The sequence below is a fragment of the Sphaeramia orbicularis genome, chromosome 16 (assembly GCF_902148855.1).
Source record: "Sphaeramia orbicularis chromosome 16, fSphaOr1.1, whole genome shotgun sequence".
In the NCBI taxonomy this organism is placed as follows: Eukaryota; Metazoa; Chordata; class Actinopteri; order Kurtiformes; family Apogonidae; genus Sphaeramia; species Sphaeramia orbicularis.
The window spans coordinates 14134153-14161972 of NC_043972.1; the positions used below are offsets into that span (position 1 = coordinate 14134153).

The 27820-nt window shown below is 36.6% G+C and overlaps 1 protein-coding gene across 1 annotated transcript in view; it reads right to left on the reverse strand.

Moving 5' to 3' along the window:
- The window catches only part of LOC115435301 (myelin basic protein-like), a 250896-nt gene that overhangs the window by 155096 nt on the left and 67980 nt on the right, over window positions 1-27820 (reverse strand). The window lies entirely within an intron of this gene.

The following is a 27820-nucleotide window of genomic DNA, read 5'->3' on the forward strand; positions in this document are numbered from 1 at the left end:
GACACTATTTTTTATTTTTAGATCAACTCCGTGGGATTTGTGAAATTTGTGTTAATTTTAACATAATCATGCACCACAGTAACACTAGTCTCTTTTCCATTGACCCTCAAAATGTGCAAATATAACTAGTGCATCAAAATTTGCCTAATGGAAAAACAGCAATTTCGCCAAATTTCTCGCTTTTTGATAAAAAGTTTTTGTGCGTGCAAGAGGTGGATTTTTGGGCGTAGTGAAATTTGGTATTTTGTGCAAAACTGCAATGGAAAGACCTTTTTGTGCAACTAGAGTCAGTTGAACGAAAAAAAAAAACAGATGTTGATGGATGTTATAACAAGAGAAGAAGAAGAGTTTAAAACAAACATGGACACACGAGGAAACCCAATCATTTTTTTAAATTTAGTACGGGATAGAGAGGTAACAAGCATTCTAGATTCAAAACAACAGAGAAATGCAAACATTTTCCAGGACCTAGAGGGTGCTAAATATGAATATATCTATAAATCAATATGATATTTATGTTCGTCGTCATTATTATGGAATGACTTCTACTGACGTCTCACAATAATAAACAAATCATCGCAGTTGGGATTTAATGGAAAAACTGACATTACACACTTTTTTTTTTTTTGACATTTAGTAAATATCGGTAAAATTTTTGCGCAGATGTAAAATGGAAAAACGTCTGTTGTCAAGAACATATTTTAGAAGAAAAAACACAAAAAAGTCCAACTAAGTCCAGGTGATTTATTGTTATATTGTATAAACATTGCATCATCACAGCAATATGTCTGTTTTAAAGGTGAAGGCAGTTTAGGAGTTTTTGTTCCAGTAGATATTTATAGCATCAATATGCCAAAATTCTTTAAGTCACTCAGATCCTATTTTAATTTGAGTTTCTGATGTTAAACTTCAGCATCTATCTCTCACCTGTACTTCAGACAACATCAGGTCATCCTTGTACACTTATATTCTGTCTTTTTATTTGGACGAGAGCAGAACCTGCAGTGAGAACCTGTGCATCTTCAAACTCTGATATTTTCTCTCAGATTTCTTCTTCTGCAGCTTCAGGTCAACACGTGCTCGTTTTGGCTGCAGACATTAACACAACCCGACAAATAGAATATAAACCCCAGCACAGCCTCTAATTTGTGCAAATTTTCTACACGTGGTGAAATTAAACATTAGAATTGTTATTCAGACACAAATGACACCACATTAATTTGTTTTTTTCTGTTCCAGGTGCAGGTGCAGGTGAATAGTTTCTTATCATCTATTCAGTAGAAACAGGAGGCAGCTGCAACACATTTATATAATTTGGATGAATGAGAACAAGTCAGGTGACTATTTATACAGATTCGACGTAAACTAATGCAGATGGTTGTTATTTACAGTAATATTAGCTGTAATATAAAAAGTGATTCACTGAACATGCTGCTCATTAGACCGAAAGGTTATTACTGACATCATTAACTGTGACGTTAATGGGACCAGATGGTGAAGGTTATGGTGAGTCTGGGACAAGTTTTATTTCCATCTTTACAACAGTTATGAGACCGTCATAAAAGTTACTGAACACAGCATCTCCAACTTGAGGAAGAAGTTATACCAACTTTAACAACTTTGGCCTAAAGGTAAAGGGCTCTGCAGATAAAGTAAACACTGAGGTGACCTGATGGGGTTCATACATGAACTGGTCCAGAATATGAGGACTCGACCCCTGAAACTCCAGAAAAAATTAAAATTAAAATTAAAACTAAAATTAAAAAATAAATAAAAATAAGACCTGGAGCCTTTAAAAGACTGTATTCAAGGTTTCATGTTTCACTCAGTCAGTAAAATGCTGCCTTCAGGTGCTGTTGGGAAGATGATTCTTTATAATAATAATAATAATAATAATAATAATAATAATAATAACTAGAAAAGCACTCAGAGAGCGCAGACCTCCGCCAAGGCAGATCAGTGCCCCCCCCCCGATTACAACCAAAATTTAATCATTTGTTCCTTGTGCCAGTATCAACATTTCCTGAAATTTTCATCCAAATCCACCAATAACTTTTTGAGTTATCTTGCACACGGACAGACAGACAGACAAACCAATGCCAGCAAAAACATAACCTCCTTGGCGGAGGTAATAAAAAATTGCAGTTATAAAGCACTTTTCATTCAATGGAATCTCAAAGTGCGAGTGCGTTGTGTTCAAGTGCTTTTGTTGTAAAATGAAAAATGGCTGATGCACAGCAACAATTTATCGTGATCAAAATGCAAAAAATGCCCTGGTAGAAACATGCCTAATATTTGTAAATCTGGTCAAATCGTTTTATATTGTGCAAAAAAAGAACTCTGCCGGTGGGGTCAGAAAAAAATTCTTGACTAGAATTCTTAAAACAAGCAAAAAAAGTCTAACAACGCCCCCCCCCCCCAAAAAAAACAAAACAAAACAAAAAAACAACAACAACATAATGTGCCTTAAAACTAGATGAAAATCCTACAATTGTATCAAACAGAGCTTAGTACAAGAAATAAAATCACACTGATTTACGACAGAATTAGTTTAAATGTTGAATTAGAGTCTGTGACTGAGCTGGAGATAAAGAATTAAAGTCTGAAAAGAAGAGGAACAAGGAGGAAAACATTCTAAAATAAACATCTGATTGAGCTGAAAATGACACTTCAACAGTGAATCGATCCCAGATCTTCTACATTGATCTTCCTCATTCCAGTCACTGTTTTCACCTGGACTCTGCTGCTGTCCCCTCCCTCACTGCGCCTCACCTGTCTGCTCCCTCTCATTCACGCAGCCACACCCACCTCATCAGCCACACCCACCTCCCTCAGCCACACCCACCTCATCAGCCCACTCTGATCAGCTGTGAACTCAGCTGCAGCTCATCAGGCTGACAGTTTATATTCACTCCTCTGCTCTCAGTTTTCTGCCAGATTGTTCCTTAACACCTGCCAAGTACTCCTGCTCTGTTCTGCTTTATGCAAGACTTTCCAGCGTTTCACTCCTGCCTGTTTCTCCGCTGTCAACCCCGACTGTCTTTGACCTGTTCTGCCTGTTTTCTGGATCGTCTGCCTACCTGTCTCCTGGTAACCCTGCTGTTCCTCCGTCCTGTTCCACGCCACATCCCCTGTCTCCGGGTTAACTCACCTGGAATCACTTCTCTTCACCCCCCCCCCCCCCCCCCCCCCTACTGTTGGTTTAAATAAATAAAGACACTGAACTGATTTCTTCTTCTGTGTGTTGGACTTGGGTCCAAACCACCCCTGTGACAACTAAACTATGAACAAATTCAACAACATTATGAGTCAACTTATTATTTGCACAACTTACAGATCAGAATGGATCTACAAATACACAAAACATTTAGTAACAGGAAGAAGATTGTTAATATTACACTTAATTTTTATTTTGTCCATATTTTATTGTCAAAGGGTTAGGTTATTATTTTACTTTCGATCATATTGGTCTGTAGGTGGAACCTGAACTAAAACATCCTTGATTGTTAATAGCAGTGGAATTTTTACACATTGCAAATTCATCCCGTGGGCTGGATTGGAACCTTTGGAGTAGAGCAGCACAATATATCGTTCGAGCATCGTCATCACAATGTGCGCAATAGTCACATTGGAGCTCCTGCGATATAGGAGGAAAATGAGCTCGACGTGTTCTCATCTAATTTCAAGGGTATGTGACACACACACACACAGTGCACAGCGATCCACCAATCACAATCATTCTTAATCAGTTTGCTGAAGCAGACCACGCCCCCACACATGGAGCAAGACAGTGAAAAATGAGCAACGAACACGAGAAAATCACTGAAAATGAAGACTTGGTGCCAAAAAGAAAAACGTCAGTTATCTGGAATTATTTTGACTATAAGAAGGATGAAACTGAAACATGTTTTCTGTGTCGACATAACTAGAGGAAACACAACTAATTTGTTTGACTATTTACATCAGCACCACACAGCTAATATATCCTCCTGACAGTGGCAGCTGCTTGTCTTTCAGACAGGGGAAGCTCATTGTCGGCTTATATAAAAAAAAAAAAAAAAAAAAAAAAAATAGAATTAAGAAAATGCTCAGTGACCTTATCGTACCAAGTAGGCGTCTTTTCCAGGGACTGGACCAGTGTCCTCTCAATATCCATCAGAGCTGGGCTGCTTAGATTGCCTTGGCCCATTGCGTTGTGGGTGTAAGACCTCAGCCTTTTTAAACTACAGATGCTCCTTTCACTCCGACCTAGCTGACAGTTTGATTGATTTAACTATCTACAAAACGATATTAAACTGGAACAAGAAATGATTAAATTATGTAACTGAAACAAGTAAACGCTGAAATTATGTTAAATTGAAACAAGGAAGTCCAATGAGTGTGTTTTATTTATAGTGCATGAAATGAACGAGTAATTTTGTAGTAGTTTCTCTCTTGATTTCACAGCAGAATGCGCGACGGTATTAAACTGAACTGTGTCAGTGAAGGAGGAGATCTGAAACTAGCTGTCAATCAAACGGGATTCAGCCTTTCGACCGATCCTCCAATCAGCACGTGGGATTCTGGCATCCAGCCCGGCCGAGCTCCGCCCACAGCTCCATTCACCCCCAGAGACGCCCGGCGTCCGGGGGCGGGACAACATCGTGGCATTTATCCAATTACCGTCCAGTTTTGAGGCAATGAAAAAAACTGTTCCACTCAGTCCCATTGAAGCCCAGAGACGCCCGCAGTCTGCGGACAAATGCACTGAGCAGAGATCGAATGAGAAAACAGCGCAACGGGAATGGAGGAGAAGTGAACAACATCGCGTCTGTTGGTTTGTGATAAAGCTGATTCTGAACGAACTCATCTTTGAGATGAACGCGTTCTAACGCATTTGTAGTCAATAAAATGTCAACATAACCAAACATATTTAACCATTTAATTTTCGTAATTTTAGGGGAAGCCGGGCTTCCCTTGCAGTCTATGAGAAATCGCCACTGCCTCCTGAGTAATTTTTCATATCGCAAAATATATTGCAGTGTTTTAAAAAATCGCAATGTCAGTTTTTTCCAATATGGTGCAGCCCTACTTTGGAGGGCCTGTTTTGTCCTGTGGGCCACCTGTTTGACACCTGTGATCTATGGGATGTAAATGATGAGGTAATAAAGCTGTTGGAGCCAAAACCAGACTGGAACATGGAAGAAAGAGACAATAGAAACAGACTCAGTCCAAATCATAGTCACATATTTAACCCTTTCATACACGACGTCCACATTTGTGGACACATAGTTGAACTAATTTTCTAAAGGGTTCTAAAGGTAATATTCTCCAATCCACATGGGGACAGTCTGTGTAGACCCTCAGAAATACAATGAAAATAAGGATCAACTTAGTTGGAGAATTTGGACAAGAGTTTCAAAGCTTTATAAAAAAAACAAAACCAAACAAAAATTCTGTAAAGGACATTCGATAAATAAAAAAAAAAGCATATTAAAAAAACTGTTTCATCATGATATTTCCAATTATTATTTAATTTAAAAAAAAGCCCAAACTTGTACTTTTCTGTGTCTCAGGAGGTTAAATATCTTCTGAATCAAACAATATTTTTAAAAAAATTAAATAAAAAAAATAAAAAATTCTAAATGCATTTCAACTTTAGTCTAATTTTGAGAAATAAAATCAATCTAAAAAACAATCTAGAGACTTTTTTTTGGATAATTCATACATGAAAGGGTTAAGCCTCATATCAGCCTGAAAACAGAAATGGACCTCGAGGTGAATTTCCAGCCACCTGAAAACTGTCCTTAGAAGTGATGGGTTCTGGTTTCCCCTCAGACTCTTGAATCTCAAGGTGCTGAATGGTAATGATGGAGGTTTTGCTCAGTCACGCCAAACACCATCAAGCACTGCAGCTTCTATCAGCGGGAAAACAGAGGAGGATGAAGGACAGCTTATCTGTCAAATGAACCTGCTGCTTCCACCGTCACCACGGCGACAGCATCAGTGAGGGATCTGTCTGTCGTCACCACTGTAAACGTTTATCAGACAACATTTAGGACACAAACTGCACTTTAAGGCTTAATTATGATGTGGACTGTGAGCCTGAGCATGAAAACATGGACCACAGATGAAGAAGAATTAGCAGAAAATCAGGCATTTCATCACAAAGATTATTGATTGATTGATTGATTCATTCATTCATGCATTTATTTATTTATTTATTCATTCATTCATTCAAGCATTTATTTAGTTATTCCTTCAATCATTTATTTATTCATTTATTTTTCTGTCTGTTCAGCAATTTCTCCTCCAACATAAATGTACTGCTGCCACAAGTTGCTTGATGATTTTTATCTTAGGCTCCGTTCACAAAGCAGGTCTTAATGCAAAATTTGGATTTTTTGGTGAAATCTGATTTTCTTTCCTTTTTTTGTGTGTGTGTGTGTGTGTGCTCATTCAGATTCCACATTAAATGCGACTTCTATCAGTTTGGAGTTTGAACTGAAGTGACCCACATCCACAAAACAGATCCTGATGTAATATGTATAATATATAATATACAACATATTGATGAATCCCACAAATCTATGGGCACTAACAAAATAATTCAAGATTTTTTTTTTTTGCTTAATTCAAGCACAAAAATCTGCCAACGGAATGGAATGGAAGTGAAAATTATCTCGGTAAGATTTCTTAAAATCAGATTTTCCGGATCTATTGTCTATAAATCAGTTCTTCTATCTCACTGAAAAGTTCCTCTGTAGGTGATTCTGTCTGATTTTTAGTGTGATGAGATATTTGGGCTAGAAATGAGAAAAATACACTTGGTCAGACTTAGATTTTTTCCAGTGCACAACCATAGACTCATATGCACACATATCTGTCTTATGCACACAGATATTTGGACAGCTTCTTAACATCATAGGTTTCCATCTTTTGTCCTCTGGAACTGTGCTATGAAATGCTGCAGATCAAATCCAAAGCCCATTTGAACAGATGGAGACATTTGTAAAAGGGTAAAACCTGCAGCCGAACATGGACTGACTCACATGATGAGGAGTTTTAGTCCAACTTGAAAATGTCAAGGGTCTATCAGGTGTGAGTTGAGTGCTATAAAAGGTATTGAAAGCCACATTTCATTTCCTGTAGGAACCCTTCACCTGAGAGCAGAACCGGAAGAGCCCCCACCACCACCACCACCACCACGGGTTCTGCTCAGGCCTCTTCAACACAGACTCATCAGCAGAATTATACTCCTGACTGGGGAAAGGCTGTGGGTTTGGAACCTGAATGTATAAAAAAAGAGTTCAAATTGATTCAGTGATAGAGTCAGAATGATGGAAAGAAGACTTCAAGTACAGGGAGTTGAGATGAGAGGTTCATTTCCACAGTTCGTTCATCTGCTCCTCTGTCACTGCTGGGTTTGGAGGCAACACATGGAGTCCATTTACATCCACACAAACACTCTGAGCAGTGTCCAAAATGTGGAGTTTTCAGATTATTACTGATCATAAGTCTGTGTTTAATGACATTGAGAAAGGGATCCCTCAGGGCTCCGTCTTAGACCCCATAATTTATATGTTTATATGAATGTATTTTCAGATGTAGGTCTACAGATTATTATTACAGATTATTGTTGATCATGTAAACATCATAATCTGATCTGTTTTATCAGATAACAGCAGTAATCTGATTATAATAAATCAGGTTAACACACCTGAATTTGACCCCAATACTCCGATGTCTTCATGTATACAAGTTAATCTGGTTGTATTCTATCAGAATAAAGCTGAATCCACAGTAATGGGGAGAATCCTGGGGGTCCGGCTTTGAGTTTCATGGTGTAAGGAACAAGAAAAAAGACAACAAAGGGGTTTATGTTACAGCGAAACATATCATATGACAGAAAACACAGGATGCAGGAAGCTTTGGGTCCACAGAGGGTTACTGGGGTTTATGACACAGCAGCAAACACACCATTTCATCAGACAAACTCATATCTGGTCCTGTTTGTGACCGGACTCCACCTCTGATCCTTTTCATTTATTACAGTCAGAGCCTTTTCATTTATGGTTTACACAACAGGTGGTTCACAGGTTGGTTGAAGGTTCATGGTCCACTATAAGCAGGTATGAATGTGTGGGTTCAGTCCATACATAATGTTACTTACCCTAGCATGAAAACAAAACTGAAACTTAACATTTTATGGAAGTAAATCTGTGTCGTCAGATTTTGAATTATAAAAGCCACTGAATTTCTGGCGCTGAATTTTTTTGCACTGAAATTAAGTGTTTGAATTTTTTGTCTCTGAATTCAACTATGTTCATAAACTTAGAATAAAAAAAAATTCAGATGAAAAAAATTCAGAAGCAAAAATTTCAGATGCAAAAAATTCAGTGGCTTTTATAATTCAAAATCTGATGACACAGATTTACTTCCATAGAATGTTAACTTTCAGTTTTCAGTCGATTGAATTTTTTTCCGTCTTCCTGCATCGGCGTCACATGACCAACCTAACATAACTTGACTGGCTGGCTGTTGGTTTGACTTGAGATAGAATCGATTGCTTATTCCTGGTTTCCCAGATGTGTGATCTGAATTTTTTGCATCTGAATTTTTGGCATCTGAATTTTTTGCTTCTAAATTTTTTGCATCTGATTTTTTTCTTTCTTAGTTTATGAACATAGCTGAATTCAGAGACAAAAAATTCAAACAGTTAATTTCAGTGCAAAAAAAATCAGTGCTAGAAATTCAGTGGCTTTTATAATTCAAAATCTGATGAAACAGATTTACTTCCCTAAACATTCTTTCATCGTCCAACTCCTGACTTCTATTCCTCTCTTATACAGCGGATTTTATACACTCCACTGCTCTATGCCCCCCCCCCCCCCACACACACACACAGACAAATGCTGGGTCCCATGAATTTGTCATATTTACACCCCCTTATCGGTACCCCAGATACCTGTGATCAAAATCTTGTGGTATTTTCATGACTTTTCATGAGAAGGTCACCTGGGCCTGTCTGACCAATCGGTACTCTGAATTTAGTGATGTCATGTGGTCACTGACCTGGCACACCCAATGATGTTTCTTTTCTTTCTTTTTTTTTAAACTATCATCAAGTTTAATGTACAAAACATTGATGGTGTAAATTCTTTTACAGATCAGATTAGGAAGGGGTACAAATGGCATAGAAAGGATTTTAAAAAACCAACTAATTCATGACACAAATAAAGTTAAATGGAGGCTAGAGCTTGTTTTGTAAGTCATATTTTTCAATAAAATTAAAAAGTTTGCAGGCATCTTTCTGTTTTAAGAGATTCAGGGCTTTTACAAGATGAAGAAACTCAGTGTGAAAAATGTAAAATCTGGGTTTTGTTTTGAAATATTTGCATTTGTGTATTTGGAATTTTGCAAGAATTAGAATGTTGTTCATCAGAAAGTCCTTTTCATTATTGTCCGTGATCAGTCCGAATATGATGTCTTCATGAGAAAAAGGTTCCAGGTGAATCTTCATATGAATTTACAAATCTCTTGAGGCTCATGGACACTTCTCTACTGACTGGTGCAGGATCTTTACTCATTTGAACCAGAGAATTGTGCAAACACAGTCGTCACAGCAGAGGTAATAAAACCACATCAGTGTATCGCCTGCAAACGGCGATGACGTTCTGTTTCTGTAGGTTGACAAGGAAAGTTATGATCCAAAAATAACAAGCCTATGTCGATGCTACATGATTTTATTTCTATTGTTTAGGGCCTATGCATTTTGACCTGTGATCCAAAATTTGGCAAATGATTGGTGTAACACTTTTGTATGTTTTTTTCTACAACTACTCTACCTTTTGAACTCCTATTGCATCGTTTCATGCTGCAGAAGTTCCCCATTTCTCACACAAGAAACAATCCATAACTCTCTGATCCAATCTCTGATGTAGCTTTGTTTATCTCGTTTCCCTCCAAAATGGTGACAACTACCCAGAATGCACTAGTTTTTTGCGGGTGTGACATCAGGTGTCAGAGACTGATTATTCAGATGAAAGTGGGGAAAAACTGCAGGTTGGTTTAAAAGTAACTTTTCACTCTCTTATGCTTTTCTGTAAGTTGATACTCAATGTATACTTTGTAATCCTTAGGAGCCGTGTCAAAGAGCAGAGTTGGTGAGTCAAAAGGTTTGGTCATTGGTTTATATAGACATGGTAAGCGGCGTTAGCCTAGCCGTAGCCTATTGTTTTATATGGACGTGGTGAGCTGCGTTAGCCTAGCCGTAGCCTATTGTTTTATATGGATGTGGTTCGCCGCGTTAGCCTAGCCGTGGTCCATTGTTTTATATGGACGTGGTTAGCCGCGTTAGCCTAGCCGTGGCCTTTTGTTTTATACAGACGTGGTTAGCCTCGTTAGCCTAACCGCGACCTATTGTTTGATGTGTACGTGGTTAACCGCGTTAGCCCAGCCGCGGACCATTGGTTTATCGAGCCTTTGCATGTTATGTCACGCTCTGTTCGTGCCACAAACGAGCGCCATGACGGACAGCGGAAGTGCTGGACTGCACGCTGGACGGCAAACCGGTAAATATCGAATTTGACCTGAACGTTCTCGTTTTTGTTCGTTTTTAACCCTGCTTTACACGCACAGTGGTCGCATACAACAGTTCCATCCTTCTTCAAAGACACCCATGGTTTCAGCTGGGTTCCAAACAGAGCCTGGCTCTGATGGACCTGATATTACAGATAGAACAGGCTCTGTTTGTGTCCATAGCATATTAGCTCCACCAAATGCTAGTTGGGTGGTAGACTGGGTTAACTACTATGAGCCACTCTGTTCCAGTGGCTGTTATAAGTGGCCTTCAATATTAGCTCTGTTGTAGTGGCTGCCTTTTTTTTTTTTTTTTTTTTTTTTTTTTTTTTTTTACCAGCTACACTGTTGAAATATGAAATGCTGTTATTGTCATTATGTGGTGGAATATGTTCTAGTGGTGGAACTGTACATATGACTGTGTGTAGATAGTAGAAAGGCAGCCACTTCAACAACAGAGCTAATACTGTAGCATACTTATGACAGCACTAACATTATTACACATTAGTTAATTAGAGCTGCTTTTGGTTACAGTCTATTTGAGTTTGGATGGCATGCTGGGGGAAACATGTTAAAAACATCCACAGCTAGCTAGCTAACGTTAGCTGTATCTTTCCTTTACCATTATGAGATACATTCCTCTACCGTGAGCACAGTTCAGCGACTCGGTAATCTAACCTGAGACAAAGAACTGGTAAGCATCCAGAGTTTGTATGCTTTTAGATCAGCACCTGTGTGTGGGGACACTCCATTTAGAACAGAATGGAACAGATCGTGTGCATTAAACTCTGGTAGACTGGAGGACTTCGCTAGATCCGTAAACACATCAGGAGGGAGAAGGTATGGGTCAGTAGCTAGCCCCGATATCGCTAGCTTCTCCAAACAGCCTTCTTTCTGCTGTCCAGTAAAGTTAGTCACTTTGCAGGACAACTCCAAAACTTTATTTTCAGTGCTGGTAGCCATAATCCATGACTCATTCAATTGTTTGTTGTGTTACTTTTGCCGTCCACCATGGCACGGCACCCCTAGTCACGTGATAACTGTGACGTCGGTGCAAAGGGTCAATACGGACGTGGTTAGCTGCTTATTTTGACAACACTGATGACGTTTCTACAAAAATATGACTGCTAAATGAAATATTATCCAAATATTAAATGAGCTTTGTGTAAGAATTACGTTTCAAGTAATCATAAAGTGGCCCTGAATGTCACCAGACATTAAGGAATCATGTTCATTTCAAATACTGATATCACTAATAGTAGTGATTCAGCCAGAATATCTGCATTTGAAAAGCTCACGTTATGTTGTCATTTTGTGTTTTTGTCTGATGCACCGCCCATCAGTTATCTTCCAATCTCAAAGTCAGTAGCGTTTGAGCATCCAGGATGGCAGTTCCCACTGAGCTGCATCTAGAACATTTCTGATCACAAATGTCTGATGTTACTAAACCTAAAAGGCCTCTTATTATTCCCAAATATGTCATGACAAAGTTAGAAACAAAACAAGGATGTGTATAGGAGATGCTTTTGAAACACAGAGACGACTGAAAGCGGAGAATTTGAAGACTGACGCAGGCTCTCCTGTGGTCTCCTGTCCCCCTGGGCCCATGGTCTCACCACCTGGTAAGCGCTACCGAGAGATGGGACCGGGACCAGGCCATGATCTCTTCACTTGGCCCGGCCCCTGGAGAAGAGACCGTGGCCCGGCCCCTCAGTGTAGGACTCCTTATTTGCCATGGTAGCTCCTTGTAGTAGACGCTCATGCTGGATCTGGCAACCCCTAGTCTGGGGGGAGGCGTAGGGGCCATCGTGCTCTACAGTATTTTGAATGTGATTGCAGTACCAGTTTTGGCCTCAATCCTACATATGACTCCTTTAATGTCCAGACTCATTAGCTTTGAGTCATAGCACTGACATATTTTTAACTGCGTCTATAATATTCAGTATTAATGATACAGTTAATTGATTGAATTTGATTAATATTGCACATGATGTTTATTTCAAATGTGATCCAATGATTTCATGTTAATATGGTATATTGATCACTTTTGTATATTGATGTGTTGTTGATTGAATGAATGTATTATTGATTGAATATTAACTAAGTATTTAATACAGCTAGTATTATTTATATAATTACATGCATACTAGATGTAGATGATTGACTTGTTTAGTCATGTGGTCCTGTCCTCTACACAGGACAGGTTTTCTGATATCCCCATAGATGGCGCTAATGAAGCAGGTCTGGAGCCTCCAGACTACTGCACTGCCCAGGTGTTCAGATCCACTCTACTGCCTTCTGCTGCTGGACCAGTCGGAGGGCTCCTTGCAGCCAGCCAACCCTCTTTAGACTCCACCCACACACTCATTTTGCTACCACCCACGTTCAAAACATTTTCCCATACACAAACTCTGTTGTACTTTCCGGACACATGGACTCACTTCCGTAAAATACCCAGCGTGGGTAACGAACAGTTGGTGGGCGGACCTTACTTTTTGCGGACTGTCTCGATCCTCTTTGTTTTGTCAAACCGGTTATTGAATACAAACGTGAATATTGTGTTGAATTCTGTGTTCAGTTGAATTTCTGAACCACTGTTTTGAAATGACATTCACTGATGCACTGTTTGTAACATGTTACTGTTTCTTACTTTCAATATTTGGAGCCAGTTTAAAAGCAAACGTTCAATCTTTGCCTCTGTCTCCTTGAGCTTATCCTAGTCTTCTGGTCACTAGCCTATTACCATATAGTTACTGTGTTACAGCATTACATAGGCCTTTAATAGTATCCACACAATACATATTAGCCTTCGTAATAACATATATGCTACACTAGTTTTATGAGTGACAGGCCAGATAACTTTGGTTTTGAGTGGGCTGGTCAGATACAAATTTTGTGGAAATTTTCAGGAAATGTTGACACTGGCACAAGGAACAAATGATTAGTGCTTTTCTAGTTTATCGTTTTTTGTCCATTACCGGGCTTATTTTGCCTTTTTTTTTTGTTTTTGTTTTGTTTTTGTTTTGTTTTTTTGTTTTTTTGTTTTTTTTTTTACCACAAATATGTCATTTAAGCAAATCAGCATTTTTGCCATATCAAAGTACTTATAAATTCCTACCAAAATGTTTTATAAGTTACTTTGATTATTTAGTTGGAACAGATACCCATTTGAACAGCAAATTTTTGATCGGTTACTGCTTGACCACACCCTCGTGTCTGTAAAGGCATCGGTCAGTCCATCCAGGACCATCTTCACAGCATTATGGGCCCCCAGGCAAAGCAGTGCACTTGGGCCCCTACCACAACTACTCACAGGAACTATTGGCTGGAAGTGGGTTTGGAACCTTTGGCAGTCTGGTTTTGGTCCATGGGCCACATGTTTGATACCCCTGCTGTAAAGAATCTATTTTGGTGCCTCTAAAATCAACTAAAAACTAATATAAATGTATGAAAAAACAGCTGGTAGTTCAGGTATTGCATAAGCTCAAGAATTTTACATTATAGTCCAGCTTTAACAGAGTTTCATGTTTATGCTGCCATTGAACTGTTTTTCATCCTTGTCCATGTTTTTATTACCATGAACCTGAAAAAAAATAATGAATAAGATGAAATGCACTGGCATCATCTAACTAAACAGGATTATGGACTCGTCAGCCTTTAGTTATAACGGTCGATAATGAAAACTGAACAGGTCAACAGAGTAATGTATGTTTTCTGAGGTTTTCATTTGCTAAATAGTGCTTTTTTTTTTTCAAACCACCACTTAAATTCCTTCAACTTCTCACCGAGGTAACACATTTCATGAGCTTCGGTTAAATCTGACAGACTTTCAGGTTTTTAAAACACCACAGAACACAATGAACTCTTGCAATATTCAGTAGTAAACCTCGCTCCCTATGTAATAAACATGAGTAAATAATAGTGAAGCATCTGAAACCACTTATGAGCAGAGCTGAATATAAATACTTTCTACATGTGTCCTCATGTTTCTTCTTCTCGATTAAAACCCATCAAGTAAAATGAGGCTGAAATCCCCTCCTGTTTCTTGTGGATGGACGTCGTCATGGAGACGGAACAGCTTTACCTGACCAACATGTGGTTCTTTGTAGTGTTTGGTCTAATGAGTCGGTGGGTGTCAGTCTGCAGCCCATTTCTCTGTCTCTACAGCCTCCTTTCATGATGCTTCAGTTCCAACTAAACAGAAGCATTTAACCCCCCGTGCTTTTAATTTAACCCTTAAAGACTCAAACATCCACCATCGACCAAAACCATTGACTGATCTAAACTGTTTAATACCTGTTGATCCACTAATCCTATCAATGCATGAAAATAATGGGTGTAAAATACAGTTAATCTTTTCATGGTCATCAAATATGACCCATTTGGATGTCTCTGAACATCCAAATGGCACCGTAGTTACCGTGGAAACATTGTCATCTTCTACAACATTAATTCACCAGTAAAACCCATGGATTTGGATTAATGACAGTGGATGGATATTATAATAATAAATAGAATGAGAAAAACTAAATTTAAAAAAATATATAAAGTAATACACAACGTGGAAACAATTAGACAAAAATGTACGAAAATGAAGTAAAAAAAAAACCCAAAAAAAACTAAACTAAAATAAGCAACAAAATGAACAAAAACAAAGTGATCAATTAAATGAACAATAAATCAACAAATATGAAGTACTTGAACAAAATAAACCACAAACTGAATAAGACTGAAGGAAAAAAATAATTAAATAATTAAAATGAATGAAAATGAATAAAAAAAGTCTGTTCATGGTCATCAGATATGACCCATTTGGACATTCAGAGGCTCTGTAGTTACCATGGAAACACTGTCATCTTCTACAATAAATAAACTGAACAAGAACTAATAAAAAAAATTACAAAACAATAAAGAATGTGAAAAAAACAGCAAAAAAAGAGTTAAATAAGCAACAAAATGAACAAAAATATTCAAGGAGATCAACAAAATGAACAAAAATGAAAAATAAACCGACAAATAATAAGCAATATGAACAAAATAAGCAACAAACTGAACAAAATGGAAGAAAAAAATAAATAAAATGAGTAAAATGAATAAAACTGACCAAAAGACAATTCAAGAAATAATAAATAATATGGAGAAGATAAGACTTAATTTTTTCCAATAACTGTTAGAAAAACCCCAGGAATGAGTGAAAAATTAAAAATAGAAAATAAAAGAAAAATATGAAAATTTATATTTCTATAAATATTTATATAAATATGCAAGTAGAATGAAAAATTAAATCTTACTGACATGTTTCCATCATTATGGATAACAATGTGCATCCTCACTTTGTCTGTGGATGTTTACATGTTGTTTTGCTGCCCCCAGGTGGACAAAACAACATCTACAACTTCATGCATCAGTTCCTGTGTGTTGCCATGGAGATGACATGACGGCATTCAACAACAACTTAAAATGAGATTTGTACAGTTTGTTTTATGTGACAATAGTTTTATTTTATTCAGATTCTGCAGATCTTTAATTATTCAACATCCTTAATTAACTTCATTTTCAATCAATAACTTCATGGATTAAAACAGTATGTTATAAAGTGCGTAGATTAGAAACTACAATAATATGTTAACAGCTCATATGAACCAGCAGTGTCAAACATAAGGCCTGTGGACCAAAACCGGCCACCAAAGGGTCCAGTCCGGCCCATGGGATGAATATGTAAAAAGCAAAAATTACACTGAAGGTATTAATTAATGCTGTTTAAAGTCATTTTAGTTCAAGTTTTACATTCAGACCCAATTTGATCTAAAGTGGACCAGACCAGTAAATACCATCATAGTAGCCTATAAATAATGTCAAATACAAACTTTTCTCTTTGTTTTGGTGAAAAAAAGTAACATTTTATGAAAATATTTACATTTACAAACTGTCCTTTCACAAAAAACGTGCATAACCTGAAATGTCTTAATGTAAAACAGTGTAATTGTACCAATATTCAGTCTGTTACTAAATGTTTTGTGTATTTGTAGATCCACTGTGGTCTGTATGTTATAATGTATATGTGGAAATGATGAACTGAGGCAGAATATTTATACAATTGCATTTATTTTTCTCAAAAAATCTGAGGTTATTAATACTTTGTTCAGGTTCTTCACATTTTTAAAAGGTTGTAAAAATAAACAATTTCGTCATGTAATTTTTATTTTCTAACTTTAAAACAGAGAAACATTTGGTTTATATTTTATTCTGTTATTTTAGGCAAGGCAGATTTACTTGTATGGCACAATTCATTCACTGTGCTTTATAAAAATAGAAAAGAGACAAGTTAAAAACACACAAAACATAATCAATAAAACAGTAGAAGAGAAGAGCGCAGATAGAACACTTTCAGTTGTTATATGCACAGTTGAACAGAGGCGTTTTCAGCCTGGACTTGAAAAATGAGTTTGATATACACCTTAAGATAAACTCATGAAACAAGTGTAATGTTGAGGCTTTTCCACTTGGGGGCAGCAGTACGACTGTAGACAGAGCCTGAATGACCTGTTCAGCTTCATTTACTGTAAAGACAACATATTATATAGAGAATACATCATCTACTGCATGTTTTAGACGGAAACAATGACTTTAACTCAGCACAGGTGGAGTTTATCAGCAGGTTAGTCTTATAGGTTTGGTGTTTGTATGTACAGCCTTGGTTTATTTGACCTCTGAATAGATTAAAAAAAAGTACAATGGCGTGTTAGGGCCACACAAGGAACAATAAAAACACTGTCACTATTAGAATAAAATCATAAAATATCGAGGAAAAACTCATAATTTTAAGAGAATAAGTCGAATGCAAAAAGAGTCATTATCTTATGAGAATGAAGTTGGAATATTATGAGAATAATGTCGTCATTTTGAGAATAAAGCCATAATATTATGAGAATAACGTAGTAATTCAAAAACAAGCAGGAAAAATTGTAATTTACCAGAATAAAGTCGTACCAACGCATTGCATAATGGGGAACTTGGAACATTTATGAGGTTCTACTTTTATTTGGGGTTTACGCACAAAGGCCAAATACTGAGCCTATTAGCCCGCCCACCATTAGCATTAGTAGAAGGACTCTGAAGACAGTTCACACATGTTTGGGTTTGTTTTTCGTTGTAGAACCAAACGGATTTGGAGCAAGTTGTCTCTTTTGTGGAGGAGGAACTGACTGGAAGTGGTCGACTGCAGGACTGACGGTGGTTACAACACAACTTCATTTCTCGTAAATCATGATGTTGTTCCAGCTTGTTTTTAAATTAGGACGTTATTCTCATAATATTACGACTTTGTTCTTGTAAAAGTATGACTCTTTTTGTATTCAGCTCTATTCTCATAAAATTTCAGGTTTTATCTCAACATTTTATGACTATTCTCGTAGTGACAGTGTTTTTATTTTCTTATTTGGTCCTACTATGCCGTTGTAGAACAGGCTTTGGCACGTAACTAAGAATAAAACTACAATGTCCAGATGAAGTGATGAATCGTATCATTTCCATTTACTTCGACTCTGACAAACAAGAAAACAGCCGAGAAACACCAATGTCTTTAAGTCGTGTTAAAAAAAACTCTACAACTTCAACTTCACATAATTGCACAACAGTGCAGCGCCTATAAATAAAGTTCCCAGACTGGTTTTAATCCTTAAGGAGTGCTCATTTAGTTATTTCCTGTTGACTTGTTTTTGAAGAGTGGTCTTTATTCTCTGAGATTAAAATTCAATGAGGAACAAACCCAATGGAGTGTAATAGGAAAACAGCGGCCTGGGCCCAGCAGCCTTCATTATTTATGGAGCACACATACACTTCAAACCAAAAACTTCTTTTCCCGTTTTGGTGGGAATTATGCAGCGCCGTTAGTGGAGCTGCATGCCTCAGTGCCTACTAAATCAACCCCCCCAACACACGCACAACCATCCCACCCCCCCTTTGGCCCGGCCTCATCCTGGAGAACATCACGCCAGGGCTCATTTTGATGACATCATCACCTCCTCGACACACCCTGCAGGTATAAGGGGTGTCACGGACCGCTACACCCCCCTACCACCACCACCATCACAGCCCCTCCAGCAGATTATCCTCAGTGACTTCATCTTAATTCAGTTACATTTTGTTTTATGGGTGTTTAACTCCACTGACTGTAGTCTCTTTTCCACTGACCCTCAAATTGTGTGAATATAACTTATGCATTAAAATTTGCCTAATGGAAAAAAAAAAGACAATTTCGCCAAAACTCACTTTTCGATGAGAATTTTTTGCGCTTCCAAGAGGTGGTTTTCCGTGCGTAGCGAAATTGGTATATCATGCAAAACTGCAATGGAAAGAACCTTTTGCACAACTTGAGTTATATGAACATAAAAAAAAACCCTGGATGTTGAAGGATGTTACAACAAGAGAAGAAGAAGAGTTTTAAACAAATGTGTGTGGGTATGTGTGGACACACCAGGAAACCACATCATTTTAGAATTTAGTAGGAGATAGAGGAGTAACCAGCATTCTAGATTCAAAGACCCAGTGCTACTTTTGTGGCAGTTCCCAGGGGAATTTTTCTCTCTATTTAACCTTCTTAAGTGATTTATCTTCCATTTATAATAATATTATCCCCTCTATTTTGTGTTTTTTGTCAGTGAAAATCAGGTATTTTCCCATATTGAATTTTCTAAGCATGTAGATGTTCATAAAAGCTTAAATTAAAGTTGATTGTTGTAACGTCAGCAACAGAGGAAAACTGAATAAAAGTCACTTTTTAAGCAAAATCTGTCATTAACTGATCATAAACCCAGAGTGTCCTCCACTGTCATTGATCCAACTCCATGGGTTTTACTGGTGAATCAATGTTGTAGAAGATGACGGTGTTTCACGGTAACTATGGAGCCTCTGAACATCGAATGGATCATATACGTGATGACCATGAAAAGATGAAGAACTGTATTTTACACCCATATTGATATGGATTGATAGGATTAGTGGATCAACAGGAATTAACAGTTTAGATCAGTAGATGGTTTAGGTTAAAGGTGGACGTTTGGGTCTTTATGGGTTAAATTAAAATTACAGGGGATGACGAACTGTGTTTTGTCATCTTTTCACTTTTGGTGAAAGGATAGTTTGTAAATGTAAACTTTTTTTATCATGTGATTTTACTTTAAAAAATGTTCACATTAAAACAAAGACAAACATTTGTAGTTTTCATTTGTTAGACTCAGATTCATCTTTACTGTCACTGGTACATGGTAGAAAGAAACAGAGTCACCCAGGTCTGGGTTTTTGTAGCGTGAGAAAGATAAAAAATAAAATGAAACACATAAAAGGTAAATAGGATAGAATAAAAAGTACCATAAAATATGCAAAATAATATCTATCTATCTATCTATCTATCTATCTATCTATCTATCTATCTATCTATCTATCTATCTATCTATCTATCTATCTATCTATCTATCTATCTATCTATCTATCTATCTATCTATCTATCTATCTATCTATTTTTTGTATTGATAATTTCTTTCCTGCTACTTATTATTATTTCTGAGTGGACAAACTGTGACAAAATCATAATAATAATTTGTATTTATAATGCACTTTTCATTCATCAGAATCTCAGTGTTCCAGAGAGAAGACAGTAGGAAGTATGGGTTTAATAAAGTGTTCTGGTTCTGGTTCTAATAACTAAACCCTGTATTTTATGTATTTGTAGTGAAGGACAGTTGTTGGTTTGTTGTGTTCATATTGTTGTAACTATGGGACACTCTTGGACGTGAGCTTTGAATCATAATGCTTCTTGAACCTGTTAAATAAATCAGACGTATGTGTGTGAATAACTCGACGGCGTTGACTGTAGTGAACCCAGTCCCAGGTCCAGGTCCACGCCGGGTTCCAGACATGGGCTGTGTCTTCACTGGTCTTTGAACACTTTTGACCTTCCTCTGTCACTCCAGGACACACACACAGAAAACATGGTTTTTTCTCAGACATGGCATCGGGCCAAAATAAATAACCTGTCCTCAGAGTGTCGGCAGAACCGCAAGAAACCCAAGCCCGAGGCCCGGCCCGGCAGCACTCACTCACAGGCCATCAGCCAATGACTCACTGAAAATTTAATTGTCCGAATGCATCATGTGGTTTGGAAACAAAATCAAATCAGGACGGATCATCCTTCCTCTTTGACACCCACCAAAGGAGAGGAGCATTTTTGATTAGGGTTTCATTTATTTATTTTAGGAGGCTCTGATTTCAAGGTCGGGTTTCACCAACTTGGGGGACAAACAGATGACATTGTATGGATGGTAATTCAAGAGTCTGCATGCTTCGATCCTCCCAGATAAGAGGGAGATAAGAGACAGGTGTCTTGTAGAATAGAGGACATTCATCTAGAAATTCAATCGCCAAAGCTCCGTCAAAAATGGTTCCCATGAAATAAAGGGATGGATATCAACACCTCCCATCAATGACCAAGACTCTCATTACACATGTGATGAAATGACTGAAACGACCGCGTCCTGAAAAAGTCAGATCGGGAACAAAAGTTAGGTTTGATTTTTTTCAGACTGTGTTGGAAGTGAACGTGTGTGAGGGAGTGTCGGACATATCCAGTCCTGTCGTATCACCTGTCTGACGTCACCTTCGGTCCACGGTTACAGCAGCAGATGTGATTAAGGAAACGGTAGACGTGGACAGTAGAGTCACACACACACACACACAGTACGTCACAACACATGGGTTCAGTACAGTTAATGCTCATTTTTACTTAAGCCTGAAGCAGCTGCAGACATGTAAATGAACCCTCAAATCCAAAAACATCTACTAATGTAAAATATTTAATAACTTCTGAACCACTAAACCTATTAATACATGTCAATAATTGGTGTAAAAAACAGTTTGTTATATTTTTATGGTCATCAGATATGACCCATTTGGACGTTCAGAGGCTCCGTGGTTACCGTGGAAACACCGTCATCTTCTACAACATTGATTCCCCAGTAAAACCCATGGAGTTGGATCAATAACAGTGGATGGAAATGAACAAAAATGAATAAAAACCTGCAAAATACTAAATGTGGAAAGAAACAAGCACAAATTTTACCAAAAGTAAAAAAAACAGAAGACGAACAAAAAACTAATAAAATAATAAATAGAATGAATAAAAACGAAAGAAATGAATTAGATAATGAACAAAATTAGGATGGACACACTTGAAAAGTCACGTTTTATTCAGTTGTCTCTGTTTCTTATATAATAACCTTTGAATTTACTCTGAGCTTTAAATGAACATCTACATGATCAGTGAATTAAATACAGAAAAATACCTGATTTACACAGAAAAAGATATATAATAATAAATGGTGTTAGTCTGATGCATTCTAACAGGAATATGTAACTTCTCTTGTACATTTCTATTACATAACTGCATAGCATTGTTTATTTAGTTTTGCTCTTGAGTTGCTTTCTCTCTGTAGTTTAACTGTGTTGGAGAAACTGTAATGCACAAATTCCCCCCGAGGAATTAATAAAGTCTTTTGTCACCAATTTTTTCATCAATCTGTAAAACCCCATGAAAATCTTACTTATTACTCACTGAATCTCTTCCCTCACAGTGGACAGTTTCGAAGTGTATTCCACCATAAACAGTTCATGTGTTACAAACAGAGCTGGTAGGTAACTCCGACATTTTTGGAAATTTGTCGCGACGTGCATTGTGGGAAGTGGAGTTCCGTGCAGTCACATTATGGCTGCAGCAGCAACAAACACAGAAACGGCTTCTTTATCTCTTGCTACGCAGCTGCATGGAGCTACACTTCCCACAATTCTGAAAATAAAGAATAGGGAAGGATCGGGAAATCAGTCCAAAAAAAAGCATCCAGAAAAAATTTGTCATTTCTAATGAACTTGTTTCTGGGAAAAAAAAAAAAAACAGTTTTACGTTATAAATGCAACTGAGGAACTTAAACTGAAGTTGCTGTGGGTTAAAGTGTTGAGCTCTGAGGGTGAAGGTTAGAGTCTGTGACCTGTAAATAATACCAATGGAAAAAAAAGTCAGGAAAACTACTGTACATTTATTTTTTATAAAATCATGAATATTATCACAAACCAAGGGTGATAAGCTACAGTCCCTGCGAGGGGCGGGGTTTGTTGTGCCTGGCACCACTAGTTTTCAGGTTGAGTGTCATTATTTATAGACTGTTATGTTTTTATTTTACTGGTCTGACCCACTTAAAATCAAATGTGACCCTTGAAAGACACTGAGTTTGACAGCCCTGGTTTAAGAGGTAATGTGTGTTTTATCCCTGTTTTACACAACGCCATGGTAACAGGTTAACCTATTGTCCCCATTTATTCTAATATTCTCTTTTACAATCAGAAGCATCCTTAGAGGAAAAAACACTCCGACAACGAGCTGTTTCATTGGATTGTGTTAACTAAGATAAAACCAGCGTGCAGGATTTATTTCAGTCATAAATCGTGCACGTTGAAGACTGTGCTGACGTAAATCTTCAGTCATTTTGGTGGGGATTCTGGGTGCTGAAGGTGCATTTTTCCAAACGTCCCACCGTTTGTGTGAGTGATGACATGGCACAATGGTGAGCAAATATTGGAAAACAGTGATGAACATCCCTGACATTCAAGGTAAGGACATACTGTACGCTTAAGGAGGAAACAAATCAATGATAGTCTACTCAGCCTCCAATAAGTGGCAACATGAACTGGGACTATATGCACAGGCACCGCATTTTTAACCCTTTAACCCCTGACATGTCCGTGCTGAGCGTTCTGAATGTATGATTTATTTTAATATTCATATAAATTCAACCGTTTAGTCAATAGTTAAATTGTTGATAGAATAGACCTTGTTCTTTCCACAGACATCTGAGCATGCTCAGTTCTCCTCCCACCCCCTCTGGAATGGGAGGTAAAACACAGAGCTGTGAGTGAGACCGACTCACTATAAAAATAGACACTTTGGGCTTTTTTTTTTTTTTTTTTTTAAACACCATTTTTCCCTTGTGGGTTTTTTTATTTTTCCTGTTTCCAGTGTTGTGGCAGACTGATCTCATGAAATTGGGTTGTATGTCATGCCAGTTCTTGTGGCATTTGGCGTGCTATAAGTACAGATTTTCATCATTTTGCATGTTATTCAACGCCATTTGATCATGTGTCAATATACGCCAGGATCTCCAGTTTACATATCCATAACCGCTAATTGCGTGGTATTTGACATGGCGTGAACATACACACGGAAAGCTTATAATGCGTACCGATAACATGCCAGTTAAAAGTGGTGTGTTATGTGTATGCAATTCATGATATCATGTTGGTTGTGGTGATTTTCCTTTATTTAATTTTATTTTTTTACTGTGTTTTTACTGACTTTTGTCCGTGGAACTGCTGTATAGAGTTAAACAGATGTCAAAGAGCAGCTGGACTGATTTAGAAAAAAGAGCTAAACCTGAAACTACTGGGCCAAATTCAAATACTGGTTGCTTTTTTTTTTTTTTTTTTTTTTTTACTTCATTTTTCTTCATTTTTTTTGCATATTTTTTTCATATTTTTTCATGTTATTTAATATTTTGTAAATATGTTATTCATTTTTGTTCATTTAGTTTATTATTTTGTTAATTTTTTTACATTTTGTTTTTTTTTTATTAGTTTTTGTCTTCAATTTTGTTTAGTTTGTGCTCATTTTGTTTATGTTACAAATTATTTTGTTGGTTTATTATTAATTTTTGTTTATTTTATTGATCACTTAGCTGTTTTTGTTCAATTTATTGCTTATTCTATTCTTTTTTTTTTTTTTTTTTTTTTTTTTTTTTTTTTGACCGTGGAACTGCTTTATGGAGTTAAACAGGTGTCAAAAAGCAGCTGGACTGATTATTTAAAAAAAAAGAGCCCAAAACTAAAACTACTTGGACCAAATTCAAATACTAGTTGCTTAATTATTTATTTTTATTTATTTTTTTTTACTTAATTTTGCTTCATTTTTTGCATATTTTTGTCATGTTATTTATGATTTTGGTAAATATTTTATTAATTTTTGTTGATTTAGTTGCTTATTTTGTTATTTTTCTTTGGTTTTATTCATTTTTGTTCATTTTATTGATCACATTTGGCTGTTTTTGTCATTTTGTTAACTTATTTTATTCTGTTTTTGACTATGGAACTGCTTTATGACGTAAACCAGGTGTCAAAAGCAACTGGACTGATTTATTAAAAAAGAATCCAAAACATAAACTCCTGGGCCCAAATTCAATCCTTGTTGTGTTCAGGTGTGTTCCAGTTCACAGTTGATGTTCAGCATCCTAAATCTCTTACTGATGTCCATTCTAGTGGCCTTATTTTGTCCAAACCTGTCAAACTTCATTTCCTCTCTGTCTTTTTCTGTTCTTCACCTGTTTTGACCCTAAAACACACATTCAAACAAAACCACTGAAGAAAAGGAACACGAGCACATCCAATATTAACTAACAATATCAACATTAACCTGGATGATTATGATAAGAGGTGTCAAACATAAGCGACCACAGGATGAATTAGTAAAATGCAAAAATGACACTGAAGATTGAACAATCAGGGATGTTAAAAACTACTTTAGTTCAGATCTCAAGTGGATCAGACCAGTAAAATAATAACATAACAAACAAATACATGCACCATCGCTTTGACTGTACGCGGCTGCATACTGTGTAATTTTTTTTTTTTTTACATATTAACCCATAAAGACCAAACAACCACTGGTAACCAAAAATCATCTACTGACATAAAATGTTTAATAACTTCTGATCCACTAATCTGATCAATCCATGTCAATAATTGGTGTAAAATACAGTTCTTCATCTTTTCATGGTCATCAGATATGACCTATTTGGACGTTCAGAGGCTCCGTAGTTACCATGGAAACACTGTCATCTTCTCCAACATTGATTCACCAGTAAAAGCCACTGGGTTATGATCAGTTAATGAGAGATTGAACTGAAAAAGACACATTTTCTGTCTGATATTATGACAATTAACTATAATCTGAGCTTTTATGAACATCTACGTGATCAGTGAATGAAATTTGGGGAAAATACCTGATTTTGTTATTGAAAAAATGCAAAATACAGAGGATAATATTATAATAAATGGTGATAAATTGCTTAGGAAAGGGTAAATAGACGAGAAAATTCATTTGGGAACTGCCAGAAAAGTAACACTGGGTCTTTATGGGTTAAAGAAGTTATTTATTTGCATGTTTTATGGTAGTTTTTATTCTATCCTGTTTAGCTTTTATATATTTTATTTAATATTTTATCCTTTTATCTTCTCATGCTACGAAAACTAAGACCTGGGTACTTATATTTCCTTCTATTATGTACCATTGATTGAATGACAACAAAGCTGAGTCTAAATAATGACGACTACACATTTTTGTCTTCATTTAGTGTGAAAGTTTTGAAAGTAAAATCACATGATAAATATGTTACATTTACAGACAATCCTTTCCACAAAAAATACAAATAACCTATGAACAACCTGAAATGTCTAAAGAAAAATACATTGAATTTGACCATTATTCTGCTTATCAATCTGGCCCAGTGGGACGAATCTGTGAAATGTAAAAATTAGACTGAAAATATTCATCAGTGGTCTTAAAGTAATTTGAATTCAAGTTTTACATTCAGACCAATTTGATGTAAAGTGGATCAGACCAATAACATACTACCATAATAACCTATAAATAATGACAAATATAAATTTTTCTCTTTGTTTTAGTGTAAAAAAGTAACATTACATGAAAATGTTTACATCTACAAACTATCCTTTTACAAAAAATTTATATAACAAAATTCTTAATATAAATCAACGTAATTGGACCAATATTGTACCTGTTATTAAATATTTTGTGTATTTGTAGATCCACTGTGATCTGTATGTTATAATGTACATGTGGAAATGATAAACTGAGGCAGAATATTGGTAAATTACACTTATTTTTCTTAGTAAATTTCAGGTGGTTCATGTTATTCACATTTTTTAAAGGATAGTTTGTAGATGTAAACATTTTTTTACTCTAAACACAGAGAAAAGGTTGAAGTTGTCATTATTTTCTGCTATTATTTTACTGGTCTGACCCCCTTTAGATCATATGGGGGGTGTATGTGACCCCTGAACTAAAGGGATTCAGATGATATTTAACGTCCAGGGTTAATTGGAGGATGGAGGCTGTGGTGGAATGTGATGAACCGTCCTGTCAGCTTAATATTAGTCATCCATGCCATTAATAATTGGACGGTAAATATTCATTACAAGCCTCCATATCATGACATAAGACTATGTCTGGCCAATTAAAAATGCATAAGGAGTAATGGGGCTTTATGAATAACTCAGCAGATGCCTCTCAGACGCTCCAACATCGCAAACAAAGACTTCAATGTGACAGTTTCAGACTCAATGTACAACACGTGCATGAACAACTCAGACCCAAATATTAACAATTAGACAGTAAACGGATCTAAATAACAGAGGCGTTCACAGTCATAAACACACAGCTGCTGTTTCACATAATCAGAATGTACGACAGATGATTTTACATAAACTATCAGTATTTATGGGAGTGTTTTTCTTCATATTAATGCCTGTTTACTGGAGACGCCCAGTAGATGTCAGCTTTGTATAAGAGAAGGTTCGATCCTCCACCTCCTCCGCCCACTACGAAGACACATTCAGGTTCTAATTCTGTGTTTTAACATGAGTTAAACTGTACAGCATGGGGTGTCAAACATGTGGCCCGTGGACCAAAATCGGCCGGCCCGTAGGATCCAGTCCGGCCCTTCAGTGCAAATATTACACTGAAGATATTAACAGTCAAAGGTGTCGAAGTGGTTTTAGTTCAGGTTCCACATTCAAACCCTTATGACTGAAAGGAAAATAATATCATAATATAACCTATAAATAAAGAAACTTCAAATATGCGTCTTGGTTTAATATGAAAAATTAACATTAAATTATGAAAATATTTACATTTATTAACTGTACTTTAACAATAAAATATGAAAAACCCGAACAAACATGAACAACTTGAAATAAAGAAAATTAAGTGTAAATTTTAACAATATTCTGCTTGTTGTTAAATGTTTTTAAATGCTTTTATAGATCTGATCCATTATGCACATGTATAAATGATAAGTTGGTTAAAATTTACTTAATTTTCACAGGTTATTCACATCTTTGTTTGGGAAAGGACAGTTTGTAC